An 11,823-nucleotide genomic window follows, 5' to 3' on the forward strand; every position below is an offset into this window, starting at 1 on the left:
CACCGCTGCCAGATTTTTTGGCTTTTTGAAGCTTGCTAGTGAAATTTGTATCAAGCTTTCTTTAAAGGAGCCATGAAGAGAAAACACAAGTTTGGTTCATTCAAAAGATTGTCTCGTTAGAATCATACTGACACCACTTTTAACGTAAACTTCGCTCAAATAAGCTACATAATTAGGAAAAACGGGAATGGTCATGCGACCCACCAGCTCATATCCCGCAACAGAACCTATGATGTCACATGAGCTAAGCTCTGCGCTTGGCGGAGGCTGGCAGAAGCAGGCGCAAATTAGGTAGAGCTTACAAACTAGACGAACGAGCGATTTGCGCTTAAATTTAGGGCACATTCTTTACAAAGCAATAAGAATGATGGAACAAACAGTGGAAGTTACCAAAGCACATGTAAACATAGAAGTACTGATGCGTTCTGCTGTTCGTACTGCGCACAGCATGCTTGGTTTAGCTGCACAGCACTACGGGGCTTGGGGTTGTCTCAGACGACACTGGCCTTTTGACGCAAGCAACGGTCTCTTACGTGACCCCATTTGTCGAGCGAGCACTGTTTCAGGGAACGAATATTTTCTCCCAGAACAAAAACAAGCCAGGTTTAAATGCGGGCAAAAACAAACCAAACTTTGCCACGGTATGGTGGCGCCATCTATGTTAGGGAACGTAAAGAAACGCGGGAACAAACCAACACCACTGTACAGGGTGGAGACAACCTTTGAACGGTCCCGTGCCGCCGCAATTGGGCCAACGGGCTCAACGCGTTATTCTTTTCGTTTCCCGCGAGACCTAGCAACGCGAAACAGACAATATGATTCAAACTTCTTCAGTAAACCGCGTTGCGGCGATAATTTTAGCGCGGTTTTGACACAATGACTTGCTTCGGCGGCGAGCGAGCAACCGAAAATGGCGGCGCCAGCGTATACGTGTCTCTACCCTGTACGGCGGATGCGTGAATGAAGGTACTCTAGGCTGCAGAGCGGTCGGTTCCAGTGATGTCACTTGGGACCACGAAAACGCACGATTTAGCGGGAAAATAAAAATTTTAACCTAAATTGTTTAATTTCTCAGTGAATAAAGCACCGTTTGTATCCGGACAAGCGCTGGGGGCACTATAAAACACGAAATCTATCGAATAAAACCAACTTGCATTTTCTCTTCATGGCTCCTTTAATAGGGCAGCTCGACATTGAATTGCTTCCTTTAACAGCCGGGACCAATAACTGAGTGATTGTGGTTTGACACAAGGAACACTTTACAGCCCCAAGTTTAATAAAAAATGTCAGACGTGCGATTAATTACCATACCTCAACTACGGTGGTTGAGGCAAAGGCGGAATCTTCGTATCACCTATCACGCATTTTTAATGCACTGACTTTTGTTTAATGCCTCCTAATACCTTTTTTTCACTGTCACCTGGCCTCTATAGCATTCGCTCCAATAAATAACGGTATCGACTCCTTCGTGTCGGTAGCGTGGCCGAGCGGTCTAAGGCGCTGGTTTAAGGCACCAGTCTCTTCGGGGGCGTGGGTTCGAATCCCACCGCTGCCAGATTTTTGGCTTTTTGATGCTTGCTATTGAAGTCGGTATCAAGCTTTCTTTAATAGGGCAGCTCGACATTGAATTGCTTCTTTTAACAGCCGGGACCAATAACTGAGTGATTGTGGTTTGACACAAGGAACACTTTACAGCCCCAAGTTTAATAAAAAATGTCAGACGTGCGAATAATTACCATACCTCAACTACGGTGGTTGAGGCAAAGGAGGAATCTTCGTATCACCTATAACGCATTTTTAATGCACTGACTTTTGTTTTATGCCTCCTAATACCTTTTTTTCACTGTCACCTGGCCTCTATAGCATTCGCTCCAATAAATAACGGTATCGACTCCTTGGAGTCGGTAGCGTGGCCGAGCTTTTTTAAGCTCCACGCGGGTGTCCTACCAGTCAAAACGTGGCAAAAAGAGAAAGGACTGTACGTTCCGTGGGGGGTTGACTGTTATCCGTGCAAAAAGCCGGAGACAGTAGAACACGTGTTTTTAGAATGTTGGGATGGGGTCTTTTTTTGGGATGTGCTTCAGAGGACTTTGAAGAAGGATTTCCCTCTAGACGCCTACGGAATCAGGTTTATACCCATCGAGAATGACGGTGGGTTGCCGTATGATGTGGTGATGGTTTTGGCTCTGCACGGCATTTGGAAATCTCGCACGGCTATACGCCACCGCGATGTTGATGCTAAGCGTTCCAAGGAATACTTTGGAGAAACTGTTCGTTTGATTGTAGAGGTTTGGAAGACTCAGCCTGACCCCCCGGAATGGCTTCCAGTAATGGAGTCGCTGACAAACCTCAAGCAGTTTTAGCCATTTCCTGCTAGCAAAAGACTGTTAGCAGTTTTATCAGTGCATGTTACAGCTTTGTGTACCTGTTTTCCTTGCTTTGTGTGCTTGTTCTCTGTCAGAGTGTGGCAATAAAGAAAAAAAAAAAAAAAAAAAGGTAGCGTGGCCGAGCGGTCTAAGGCGCTGGTTTAAGGCACCAGTCTCTTCGGGGGCATGGGTTCGAATCCCACCGCTGCCAGATGTTTTGGCTTTTTGAAGCTTGCTATTGAAATTGTGTCAAGCTTTCTTTAATAGTGCAGCTCGACATTGAATTGCTTCTTTTAACAGCCGGGACCAATAACTGAGTGATTGTGGTTTGACACAAGGAAAACTTTACAACCCCAAGTTTAATAAAAAATGTCAGACGTGCGATTAATTACCATACCTCAACTACGGTGGTTGAGGCAAAGGAGGAATCTTCGTATCACCTATCACGCATTTTTAATGCACTGACTTTTGTTTAACGCCTCCTAATACCTTTTTTTCACTGTCACCTGGCCTCTATAGCATTCGCTCCAATAAATAACGGTATCGACTCCTTCGTGTCGGTAGCGTGGCCGAGCGTTTCTGCTTCCGGCCACCGCAGTGAACGGACGCAGTATGCAGGGCTCCTCAGGAGCGGTTAATGCGGCCCATGTTGGCCGCGGAAACAGGATGGTTGCTCAGGACGATAGTTATCAAGTTTCGTTGCCGACATTGCCTACAGGACGTATCGTTTTTAACACAGTTTTTTTGCACGGTGACATGCGCGCCCGCCCGTATCGCGTTGAAGATTTCCGCGATACTTTGGCTCGGCTGGAATTGCTCCCTGAGGTGCTTGCCTTGGGGGCGTTCCAAATGAGTCACGTATGGGCGGTGATGTTCAAATCGGAGCAAGGCGTCAAAAAGATCTTGGAAGCAAATGAGCTTCAAGTCAAAGGTCGACACTGCCTCGTCATCGACCCTGCCAACCAGGACCTGCGGCTGAAGCTCCACTGGCTGCTTTACAACGTGACCGAGGACGACGTTCGAGTTGCGCTGGCTCCCTACGGGAGGGTCAGCGACGTTTCACGGGAGCGCTGGCGTGTACAAGGCGTCCACGACAAGGGCTCGACGACGCGGTCCGTGACCCTCAAGCTCAACGCGGGCGTGATGGCTGAGGACCTGCCCCACCAGCTCCGTGTCGCAGGCGAGCAGGTGCTCGTGGTCGTGCCCGGCAGGGCCCCGCAGTGCCTTCGCTGCTCTGGCACGGGGCACATGAGGCGCGACTGCAAGGTGCCGCGCTGCACTCTCTGCCGCCGCTTCGGTCACGAAGCGAAAGAGTGCGTGCGGACGTACGCGAAGGTGGCCGGACCGGTGGGGGATGTAGACCGAACGGAGAACATCATGGACGAGGAGGAGGCGGAGGCGGCTGCAGCAGGGGGCGGCGGAGACCCGGTGACGGGGGACGCGCCGCCTGAAAAGAGCGCTGAGGTGAAGGAGTCGGTCGCTGTCGTAGTGCTACCTGCGCAAAGTGCCAGCGAAGGAGACCAGCTGACGTACGATGGCGACGGTGAGAGCCCGGTGAGCATGGCGGGTCAGTTTCCGGCGTTGGAAACTCCCGCCCCCCAACAGGGCGTCGACTTGAAAACTGGCGACCAGGACCAGTCTGTGGCCAAGCGGCCGCGTCAAGACAACCTCCTTGGTCAAGACAGTGTCGGGCAACGGGGAGGGGGGGATGGTTCCGTAGTGGTGGGGTCGGTGAGTGTGGGACCTACGTCGCGGCGCTCGAGCTTCAAGCCGAAGCTTAACACGCCCTACGACAGAGGACCCACGGCAACAAAGAATGCGTAAGAACGCCATCCTTGACTCCGCTTTCGGACTGCTAAAAGTATTTTTAAATTGTCTTTGTGTGTCGTTGAAAAACAAGGAAAGTGCAGGGCGTGTTCTAGTGATGGGCGTAAGGTCGTTGGTTGTATTACGTGGGTTTTTGGTTCTGTGTCTGGTGTGGAAGGGTTTTCCTTGCGGTCATTGCGCGTTTTTTTGGGGGGTGTGTTGGGTGTCGAAGAGTTCTTCCTTCGTGCCAGGGCGGGGGCTTGGGGTGTTTTTGTATGTACGCGCGTCAAGTGAAGCTCTCTCAACGGGCTCAAATTGGATCCGTTTTTTTTTTTTTGGGGGGGGGGGGGGGTGTTTTCGTCGTTTTACGGTATTTTGTTTTTTTTTTTTTTTTTCAAATGTACCAGTGTAAATGTTTTGGGATCTGTTTGTTTCCTCTCTTAACCTGGTGTATTTAAACACGCCAATCCGTATTGCCACGCTTAACGTCAGGGGGCTTGCTGACAGGAGACGGCAGAATCAGTTGTATCGTTTAGTGACCGAACAGGACCTGGATATAGTGGCGGTACAAGAAACGAAGGTTGAGAGAGAGGAGCAGACAGATCGTATGGTGCGCCCGTTTGCGTCGAGGTATGACGTGTGCGTTGCTCACGCGGTCGGGATGTCTGCGGGTGTTGCCCTGTTGGTACGAAGGAGTTTGGGGGCAACCCTAGAGACCGTCACCGCGTCCGAGTGTGGGCGTTTTGTTGTGTGCGATTTTGTTTTATCGTCAAGCGAATGGCGCTTGATCTGTGTGTACGCGCCCACAAAGGCAGCGGAAAGGAAAGTTTTTTTTGAGGATGTTCGCGGGCTTTGCGATACGGAGAGGCTTGTTATTTTACTTGGCGACTTTAATTGCGTATGTTCCGCGCAAGACAAAAGTAGCTCGACAAGGTTCCGCGATACGAGTACGATAGTTTTAACTGATATCGTCGCTGACTTTGCGCTGGAAGATGTGGGTGATAGCCTTGGTAGTAGCGGTTCCGTTCGCTATACACACTTCCAGGGCAGCAGTCATGCGCGTCTCGACAGAGTGTATGTTTCGTCAGAGATTCTGCCGGAGTGTGATAGCTACCGAGTCTCCCCCGTTTCCTTCAGCGATCACTGCCTTGTGACCGTAATCGTTGGTAGAATTGCAAAACCAGGCAACGCGTTCTGTTGGGGGCTTTGGAAGCTTAATAACAAGCTGCTGCAGGATGAACTTTTCACTGAGGCCGTTAACGCATGCGCACGGACGTTTTTCTGTGGTGAAGAGAACCTTAACTTTACGCTCAATTGGGAGCTCTTCAAACAAGAAGTTAAGTTAAAGGCCATTGAAAGATCATCCGCAATCAAATACGACGAGAAGCAAAGAGAAGCCTGGTTACGAAGTACCCTGGACGTTTACGTTAAGGAAGAGTGTGAATCGCCTGGGGCGTTGAAGGATGACATTAGAGGACTAAAAGCGCAGCTCGAAGTAATAGATAAAGAGAAGTATGAGGGTGCGCTTGTGCGCGCAAGAGCTGAACGATTTTTGCACGGGGAAGCGCCGACTAAAAGAGCGTTCAGCGCGGAAAAAAAGTATGCTCGCAGAAATGCGATAGGGGAAATTGAAGCCGAAGGCGTGGTTTATAGTGACCAGGCTAATATAGAGCGTTGTTTTTGTGACTTTTATAAAAATTTGTTTTCTTGTCATCCTGTCAATGCCGTCAAGTTTAGAGAAGAGTTTACGTCTTTGTTACCGTGCTTAGACGAGCAAGTTAAGGCGCATCTCGAAAGAGATATTACAGTAGAAGAGATACGCGGCGCTATCGACGAGTTGAGCCCAGGGAAGACGCCGGGCCCTGATGGCCTGAGCGCCGCTTTCTACAAGGCGTTTAAGGGTGACATCAGCCCGGTTTTATGTAAAGTTTACTCTGAGGCATACCACAAAGGTGTGCTGCCACCTTCTTTTCTTGTGTCTCACACTGTGTTTATACCGAAATCGGAGGAGGTTGCGAAACTCAGACAGATCCCTGGGTATCGTCCTATTAGTCTGACAAATGTCGACTATAAGGTTTTAATGAAAATATTGGCTAGCCGCTTACAGACTGTCATAAAGGACGTGGTAGGGCCGCATCAAACGTGCGGGATCAAAGGGCGGTCGATAGTTACAAATATTCATACTGCCCGAAGTGTTCTCGAGTGTTGTGACGCCATGCAAGGGACTTTGGCAATGCTCCAGGTAGACATGGCTAAAGCCTTCGATCAGGTGTCTCACGAACTTTTGTTAAATATGTTGGAACACGTGAATGTTGGTTCTGTTATTCTTAATGGTGTGCGCATGGCGTACACTGGGTGTTCTACGAGGCTTGTTATTAACAAAACGATCGGCACACCCGTTCCTGTTCAACGTGCCGTTCGTCAGGGTTGCCCATTGTCTCCGTTGCTTTTTTGTTTGTACATTGAAGCCTTTTGTTTAAGTGTAATCAGGAGCGAAGACGTCAAAGGTTTTAAACTTCAGTCGTGTGAAGTGCGGGTGTTAGCTTACGCCGACGACATTGCTCTCTTTTTTGTTGATAGGAGAAGCATAAGTATTGCTGTAAACACCTTGAAAATGTTTTGTAAGTACAGTGCCAGTGGTGTTAATTGGCAGAAATGTCTAGGCTTCTGGCATGGCCAGTGGGACAGTACGCCTAGTGTTTTCGAGTGTATCAGCTGGCAGACGACGCCGGTGAAGTACTTGGGAGTGCCCCTCGAGAACTATGTAGACAGCGACCCTTATTGGCGCAGTCAAACAGTCGAATTGCGTGAAAAGGCCGAGAAATGGAAGGGTAGCGGACTTTCAATATTTGCGAGGGCCTCAGTGTGTAATGTGTTTTTAATTAGCAAACTGTGGTATGTTCTACAGGTGTTGCATTGTTCGCGGGCACATGTACAGGCCTTGCACCGAGTTTTTGCTGTGTTGATTTGGGAGTCGTCATGGGAGAGAACCAGCCGTACGAACCTGTTTCGGCGCGTGCGTCTTGGTGGCCTGTCATTATCGCATCTGTTTTTGCGTCAAGTGGTAAATCGTTTTTTGTTTCTTCGGGATGTGAAGGACCCCTTTTTGCGCACTGTGTGTCAGGTGAAGTTGGCCAGAGCGCTTCCTGATTTTGTTGTAACGTCAGCTTCTTTTTCGTTTGGCGCAACGAAAGGCTACTTCCGTGAGGTGGTACAAGCCACCATGTTTTTGCGTGCACGCTTCACGCTAGAGTACTTATCTAGTGTGACGCGTAAAAGATTGTATAATGACCTCGTTGATTCCGTACTTCCCGTTCCATTGTATAGATCGCTCTACCGTGTAGGGCCAGGACAGGATGTGCTTAAGCGTGTGAAACGTATGGCGATTGGCCCATGGGTTAAGACTTTTTTCTTTAAACTTCACTCGGGCGTCCTTGATGTGAAAACGTGGCAGAAGGAAAAGGGAATGTTTTTGCCGGGTGGGGTGGACTGCTACCCGTGCAGAAAACCCGAGACTGTAGAACACGTGTTTTTGGACTGCTGGGACGGGGTCTTCTTTTGGGACGTGCTTCAGCGGACCCTCAAAAAAGATTTCCCTCTGGACGCTCACGGCATTAGGTTTTTACCGATTGAGAGTGACGAAGTACCTTACGACCTCGTGATGGTCCTGGCCCTACATGCAATTTGGAAATCCCGCATGGCCATACGCCATAGGGATGTTGACGCTAAATGGTCAAGGGAATATTTCGTTGATTCAATGCGCATGATTATTGAAGTGTGGAGGGCTCAGCCTGAGCCTCCAGAGTGGTTGCCTGTGATGGAAACACTGACCAACCTCAAACAATTTTAATCGTTTTTCTGCTGGCAAGGTGATGACTAGCAGTTTTATTGTTGCAGTTTTTTGTTTGATGGTGCTTGTTTTGTGCTGAAATATTGCAATAAAAAAAAAAAAAAAAAAAAAAAAAAAGGTAGCGTGGCCGAGCGGTCTAAGGCGCTGGTTTAAGGCACCAGTCTCTTGGGGGGCGTGGGTTCGAATCCCACCGCTGCCAGATGTTTTGGCTTTTTGAAGCTTGCTATTGAAAGTTGTATCAAGCTTTCTTTAATAGTGCAGCTCGACATTGAATTGATTCTTTTAACAGCCGGGACCAATAACTGAGTGATTGTGGTTTGACACAAGGAAAACTTTACAACCCCAAGTTTAATAAAAAATGTCAGACGTGCGATTAATTACCATACCTCAACTACGGTGGTTGAGGCAAAGGAGGAATCTTCGTATCACCTATCACGCATTTTTAATGCACTGACTTTTGTTTAATGCCTCCTAATACCTTTTTTTCATTGTCACCTGGCCTCTATAGCATTCGCTCCAATAAATAACGGTATCGACTCCTTCGTGTCGGTAGCGTGGCCGAGCGGTCTAAGGCGCTGGTTTAAGGCACCAGTCTCTTCGGGTGCATGGGTTCGAATCCCACCGCTGCCAGATGTTTTGGCTTTTTGAAGCTTGCTATTGAAAGTTGTATCAAGCTTTCTTTAATAGTGCAGCTCGACATTGAATTGCTTCTTTTAACAGCCGGGACCAATAACTGAGTGATTGTGGTTTGACACAAGGAAAACTTTACAACCCCAAGTTTAATAAAAAATGTCAGACGTGCGATTAATTACCATACCTCAACTACGGTGGTTGAGGCAAAGGAGGAATCTTCGTATCACCTATCACGCATTTTTAATGCACTGACTTTTGTTTAATGCCTCCTAATACCTTTTTTCACTGTCACCTGGCCTCTATAGCATTCGCTCCAATAAATAACGGTATCGACTCCTTCGTGTCGGTAGCGTGGGCGAGCAGCCTCAGTGTGCAGTGTGTTCTTAATAAGCTAAATATGGTACGTGCTCCAAGTTTCGCACTGTTCGCGTGCGCATGGGCAGTACTTGCAACACGTTTTCGCAGTGTTCCTTTGAGAGTCCGCATGGGAAAAAACGAGTCGTACTCGAACGAACTTGTATCGGCGCGTGCGTCGGGGGGGCCTTTCTTGGTCTCGTTAGTTTTTGCGACAGGTTGTCAATCGTTTTTTTCTTTCTCCGGGATGTACAAGACCAATTTTTGCGTACTGTTTGCCAGATGCAGTTGTCTGTGGTGTTACCCTATTTCGTTATAGCGTCTGGACATTTCCCTGTCTTGACAATGAAGGGCTACTTCCGCGAAGTTGTTCAAGCGACCGAGTTTTTACGTGCCCGCTTCACGTTGGAATACTTATCTAGCGTTACGCGGAAAAGGTTGTACAATGATCTTGCCGTCTCTGTATTACCAGTTACACTGTACCGGTCAATGTACCGTGCAGGTCCAGGCCAGGATTTGCTTAAACGCGTGAAATGTATGGCGGTACAACCATGGGTTAAAACGGTCTTTTTTAAACTCCACGCGGGTGTCGTACTAGTCAAAACATGGTAATAAGAGAAAGGATTGTACGTTCCATGGGGGACCGACTGTTACCCGTGCAAAAAAGCTGGAGACAGTAGAACACGTGCTTTTAGAATGTTGGGATGGGGTTTTTTGGGGGGGATGTGCTTCAGTGGACTTGGAAGAAATATTTCCTTCTAGACGCCTACGGAATCAGGTTTATGCCTATCGAGAATGACGGCGGGTTGCCGTACGATCTGGTGGTGGTTCTGGCTCTGCACGGCATTTGGAAATCTCGTATGGCAATACGCCACCGCGATGTTGATGCTAATCGTTCCAAGGAATATGTTGGAGAAACTGTTCGTTTGATTGTAGAGGTTTGGAAGACTCAGTCTGACCCCCGGGATGGCTTTCAGTAATGGTGTCGCTGACAAACCTTGAGCAGTTTTAGCCATTTTCTGCTGCAAAAGACTGTTAGCAGCTTCATCAGTGTATGTTTCTGTTTTGTGTGCTTGTTGGGTAGCAGGGCCGAGCAAGGCACTGGTTTAAGGCAACAGTCTCTTGGGGGGCGTGAGTTCGAAGCCCACCGCTGCCAGGTATGTTGGCTTTTTGAAGCTTGGAAGTGGAATTTATCTTTTCCTTTGAATTTGTCTTTTCCTTTACTAGCGAAACTCTACATTTAACTGCTTCTTTAACCACGGGGAACAAACACTCAGTGATCGTGGGTTGACAGACGGAACAGTTCACGGAACCCAGTTTAACAAAAAAGAATGTCAGGCGTGCGATGAATTACGATAGCTCAACTGCGGCCACTGAGGAAAAGGAGAAGCTTCGTATCACCTATCGCGAATTTTCAATGCGCTGGTTTTGTTTAATACCTTTCAATACCCTTTTTGTTACTCTCGCCCGGACTCTAGCATTTGCTCCAATAAACTTACGGTGTCGACTCCTTCCTGTCGGTAGCGTGGCCGAGCGGTCTAAGGCGTTGGTTTAAGGCACCAGTCTCTTTGGGGGCGTGGGTTCGAATCCCACCACTGCCAGGTATTTTCGCGTTTTGAAGCTTGCTAGTGAAATTTGTACCTCTTCCTTCACTCACGAAACTCAACATTTAATTGCTTCTTTAAATAGCCGCGATTAAACAGAGTGATCGTGGTTTGACATGGTTTGAATGGCGTTGAGTGAGTGAGTGAGCGGTCGCCGACTAAACATCGTTGTAGTTAGTCTTCCCGGCCACTCCCCAAAACCCGCCGCAGTGGCTCAGTGGCTAAGGCGTTGCGGTGCTGAGCTCGAGGTTGCGGTTGCGGTTCCCGGCCACGGTGGCCGCTTTTCTGGTGGATACGAAAAGTAAAAGCGCCGCTTGCACGAGATTTTGGCGCGCGTTAAAGATCCCCAGATGGTCAGGAGCCCTGTACTATGGCGCGCCTCATCGCCTGATGTTGCGTCGTTGCGTTAAGCCCTACAATCAATCAATCACTCCCCAAAGGATTTTTTTCTAATGAACTGGTTCTGCTTGAATATGTTGCAGTATATGTATTTATTCCTATTTGTAACATGCTGATAATACAGTGGCGTATACATTATTCCTTGAAGTCAGCTGTCACCATTCTTTACAGCGCCAAATTTATGACCTTAAATAGGTTTAAAAAATACGACTTGAAGCATATCGTTAGGTGGTGGTAGAGAAGATGACATGAACCATGGGGAAGACGAACAATCTATTTACGTTATTTTCATGGCTGCGATCAGAAAGCCAGCACAATGTACGCTAGCCGCTATTTCGTCGTCGTCTTCGCTGGTATTTGGTCATGGGGCTGTGAAGCCCATCTCTATGTCCCGTGAGATCACCCCCGGTCCAGGGCGACCGTCCCGATCGAAGCTTCGGCACGGTGAGGATGGTGATGCAGATGAGCAATGCGATAAACTACGCGAGGAAGAACTATTTGCCGCCACGGATGACGATGATCAATTTTGTGAACACTGGCCCCGTAGCAGCCATGTCCGCAAGGCAACGACGAACCGTTGAGGCCTTGGAACCACGTAGGACCACAGGGTGGGGAACTCGCGTCATCCACTGGTCACATCTCGTCTGGTCTTGTCGGCTCTGTATCTGCTCGTCTTGGGCAGGGGACACGGGGCGGGAGACATCGTCGAGTTCTGGTCCAGGCGGGGATGGGCGCGAAGTGCTTCATCGGCCTCGACACTTCTGAGCTTATTAGTGAGCCACGCCAAGGACAGGTGGAACGTTCCCTCCTG

At 48.6% G+C, this 11,823-nt stretch overlaps 6 non-coding genes across 6 annotated transcripts in view; all 6 read left to right on the plus strand.

Annotated features, from left to right (window-relative positions):
- Trnal-aag (transfer RNA leucine (anticodon AAG)) overlaps positions 1-11 on the plus strand; it is an 82-nt gene extending 71 nt beyond the window's left edge. Inside the window, exon 1 of the tRNA in view lies at positions 1-11. This exon is cut by the window's left edge and continues 71 nt beyond it. This is a non-coding gene — a tRNA (tRNA-Leu).
- Positions 12-1,473: 1,462 nt separating this feature from the next.
- On the plus strand, positions 1,474-1,555 carry Trnal-aag (transfer RNA leucine (anticodon AAG)). The gene has a single exon. It is a non-coding gene; the product is annotated as a tRNA-Leu (tRNA).
- Positions 1,556-2,495: 940 nt separating this feature from the next.
- Trnal-aag (transfer RNA leucine (anticodon AAG)) lies at positions 2,496-2,577 on the plus strand. The gene has a single exon. It is a non-coding gene; the product is annotated as a tRNA-Leu (tRNA).
- A 5,562-nt stretch (positions 2,578-8,139) lies between these two features.
- Trnal-aag (transfer RNA leucine (anticodon AAG)) lies at positions 8,140-8,221 on the plus strand. Its single transcript has one exon. It is a non-coding gene; the product is annotated as a tRNA-Leu (tRNA).
- Positions 8,222-8,570: 349 nt separating this feature from the next.
- Trnal-aag (transfer RNA leucine (anticodon AAG)) lies at positions 8,571-8,652 on the plus strand. Its single transcript has one exon. It is a non-coding gene; the product is annotated as a tRNA-Leu (tRNA).
- Positions 8,653-10,528: 1,876 nt separating this feature from the next.
- On the plus strand, positions 10,529-10,610 carry Trnal-aag (transfer RNA leucine (anticodon AAG)). The gene has a single exon. It is a non-coding gene; the product is annotated as a tRNA-Leu (tRNA).
- Positions 10,611-11,823: the final 1,213 nt, after the last annotated feature.

Source organism: Haemaphysalis longicornis, unplaced genomic scaffold (genome assembly GCF_048455015.1).
Source record: "Haemaphysalis longicornis isolate Haplotype H1 unplaced genomic scaffold, Haemaphysalis longicornis Haplotype H1 scaffold_7, whole genome shotgun sequence".
Lineage (NCBI taxonomy): Eukaryota > Metazoa > Arthropoda > Arachnida > Ixodida > Ixodidae > Haemaphysalis > Haemaphysalis longicornis.